At 44.7% G+C, this 3,450-nt stretch overlaps 1 protein-coding gene across 1 annotated transcript in view; it reads left to right on the forward strand.

The window, feature by feature from the left end:
• Positions 1-3,450, forward strand: part of LOC118425587 (glycine N-acyltransferase-like protein 3) — a 10,294-nt gene that overhangs the window by 3,701 nt on the left and 3,143 nt on the right. The gene's annotated exons all lie outside the window — the stretch shown is intronic.

Consider the following 3,450-nt stretch of genomic DNA (forward strand, 5'->3'; position numbering starts at 1 on the left):
ACGAAGCTGGTGTGTTACGCCTCGCCACTGGGACATTAGGAAATGAAATAGATAAAGAAAAAACAATGTGAGATAAAATAAAATAAAGTACAGCAATGGGGTAAGGTGATCAAACAAGTATATATATACATACATACAGATACATACATATACGCATATATACATATACATACATATACATATAAACATATATACCCATATACATCTATGTATGTGCAGTTCGAATGGAGATAAGAAAGAAGATTCTAAAGGACAATTTTCAATCAATTTGGAAACGTTTGGTCTCGAGTACATATGAATAGGTAAGATGCATGATATAGCTATTTGTTTCCTTTGATAAAGAGGGTGAACCCCTGAGTAAAAGTTGAGTTAGGGCTGGATCAAGCAAAGTTTTCAAATCAAGGATTGAGCTTACATGGTCCTGAAGATTGCAGAGAAGGGATATTCTTAGTTGGTTGTATTTAGGGCAGTACAATAGATAGTGGGCAACGCTTTCACATCGGCACCCACATCTGCAAGAAGGACTATTGACTAAATTGTGAGTGGATAAGCTAAACTTCAAACTACAGGTGCCGATGCGGAGGCGTGTGAGTAAAGTGTACGCGTACCTAGAGCCGTGACTAAAATGTGTGTTAAGGGAAGGGCGAACTAATTTTAATAAGTAACTTTTTGAATGACGAAAGATTAAGTGACCGCACAGCTATATCAAGACCATTCCAGTGATATGTAGCATATGGAACAAAGGACATTTGGTAACGAGTTGTGGTACAAGTAGGTGGCTGTAAATTGTGTTTGTTACGGGGTTTACGGAAAAGGCTGGGCTGTCTACCTGTGCTGTCTACCTGGGCTGGCTATCACGTCAGGCTACTTGGACCTACGAAAGCCCATTGGGACAAAAGCTATTTTAGCAGTAGGGGTTGTTTATGCTCAGCGAAGAAGCTGTGTCTGAAGGATCTGTGTGTTATTATGTGAATGAGCAGTATGTGAAGTGGCAGTCTGTTTGTGAATGAGCTGTATTTGAAGGAGCCGTGTGTGAAGGGGCTTTGTGTGAAGCAGCTGTGTTTGAAGGTGCTGTGTATGTTACATAACCCAGAGGTTCTGGGTTCGAATCAGTTGATATGCCACCGATCAGGTGCGCTTGGGAAGAGCTCTTAACACGACTTTCCTCCCTTCACTAGGGTAGAGAAAAGAGTACCTAGCTTCGGTAAGGGCCCTCCCTCAGAACCCAACACACTTACGGAAAAGACTAGGGGTCCTTCCTTCCCATTGAAAGTCGTTCAAAACCTTAAGTCCTATGACCACACCTGGGGTAATTGCTGTTGTATTGAGGTCACCTGAGTTAGAACCGAATGGCAACTGTTTCAGACCCTTGCACTTTAGCAACGCTTATTTTAAGCTCCTCACTATTCAATTGCCGATCCTAATGTATGGCGCAGAAGCCTGGACCCCGACAGTCACTAAAGAACAGTTCCTGGACGCCTTTGACCAACTAGCCACCAGTCTTAAGACTAATCCAATCAGCCCGATAAGACGTGTTAATAGTCCTTCCAAAGGGCGCAAGATCGGTGGCATATCAACTGATTTGAACCCAGAACCTCTGGGTTATGTAACACACACAATTGCTTCACACAAAGCCCCTTCACACACCGGTCCTTCAAACACAGCTCCTTCACATAACAGCCCATTCACATACAGTTCCTTCACACATAGCTTCTTCATTTAGCACAAACAACCCCTACTGCTAAAACAGCTTTTGTCCCAATGGGCTTTCGTAGGTCCAAGTAGCCTGACGTGACAGGTAGACAGCCCAGGTAGACAGCCCAGCCTTTTCCGTAAACCCTTTGTTACGAAGGTCATAAGGAGGAGAGGCAGAGACTTCAGGAGTGATCAGCTCCTGAAGATACTGACGGGTGTGACCATGGACAGTTATTTGTCATTCCCTTGTTCAGTTATCCTCCTTGGACAACCCTGCAGTTCTAGAGCAACTTGCTAGAGGACCCAAACATAGACCAAGTATTCATCACATCACAAGCTATCTGCCACCAAAAAATCATGACCATACCACATGCAGATAAAAAGATACAATAGCGGAACCTCTGCTGCAGTACATACGGGGTGGGGTGGGGGTGGGGGTGGTATGGGGCAAAATTATATTTTTGCGTTCGGCGGAATGCGCTGCAATGAATGGGTATTGGTGGGATTGGGTGGGTATTGGTGGGAATGGGTTGGAATGGGTGGAGATGGGTTGCAATGAATGGGTATTGGTGGGATTGGGTGGATATTGGTTGGAATGGGTGGGAATGGGTTGGAATGGGTGGGAATGGGTTGGAATGAAGGGGTATTGGTGGGATTGGGTGGGTATTGGTGGGAATGGGTTGGAATGGGTGTAGATGGGTTGCAATGAATGGGTATTGGTGGGAATGGGTGGGTATTGATGGGAATAGATGGGAATTGGTGCGAATGGGTGGGTGGTGGTGGGAAATGGGTAGGTGGTGGTGGGAGTGGGTAAAGAAAGTTGAAAGATGGGATACAACGTAGTCAATAATGTACAAGGAACTGCTGTATCACCTTTATATATGTCTGTTGCATTTGTAAGGCTAGTACAGATAGTTGTGGGCAGTAGGCGTTGTCTCTTTCCTTGGCGCTTTGCATAGTTGTGACGGCAGTTTCATTTGCATATTTGTGACCGGAGACATGCGGCCTATGCCGGGGGATTGAACTATTGTTTCAGCACATGGAGCGCCGAAGGCGCGACGCATCCCAGGGGGGTCCGGGGGTGCTCCCCGGGAAAATTTTGAAATCAAGACCCTCTTAAATGCTATTTCCTGCATTTTTCGGCAAATTTTGCCGACCGACTAAGGTTGATTTTGACATTTTCATCAAATTACACATGGTTATAGCTTTGGTCTCCAACTCCAGAGCCCCCGACATATTTCACCATTTCGATTCGAGCTCAGAAGGCACGAGATGTTGCAATATAAGTCCGGGGAAATTTTAAAATCCGGCCCGTCTGAAATGCCATTTACTGTCTTTTGAAGGACAGATTTTGCTGTAAGACGAAGCTAAATTAAATAACATTTTATTAGAGAGAAAAGATTTTTTGTGCGAAAACCCACGCCCCTAACATAATTTCGCCATGTCGTCGTGAGCGCCAAGGGCGCAAGCCGTCGCAAGGGAGGTCCGGAGAAACCTCATTTTCTGCATTCTAGGAGTACTTTATACCCGAAACTAAGCTAATTAGGTTTGACACTGAAATCTGTATGAGTGATAAAGTTTTTAAGTGCAACGCTTCCGCAACATATTTTACCCTGTCCAGAGCCGAAGACAGGGAGGCTCGGAGAAATTTTGAAATATGGACCCTTTAAAACGCCATTTCCTGCATTTTCAGGGGTTCTATCTGGCATTAGACTTCATGTGTGTAACGGGTTACGAAGAATTTCTTGGTAACGC

This window comes from Branchiostoma floridae, chromosome 1, assembly GCF_000003815.2.
Source record: "Branchiostoma floridae strain S238N-H82 chromosome 1, Bfl_VNyyK, whole genome shotgun sequence".
Taxonomy (NCBI): Eukaryota; Metazoa; Chordata; class Leptocardii; order Amphioxiformes; family Branchiostomatidae; genus Branchiostoma; species Branchiostoma floridae.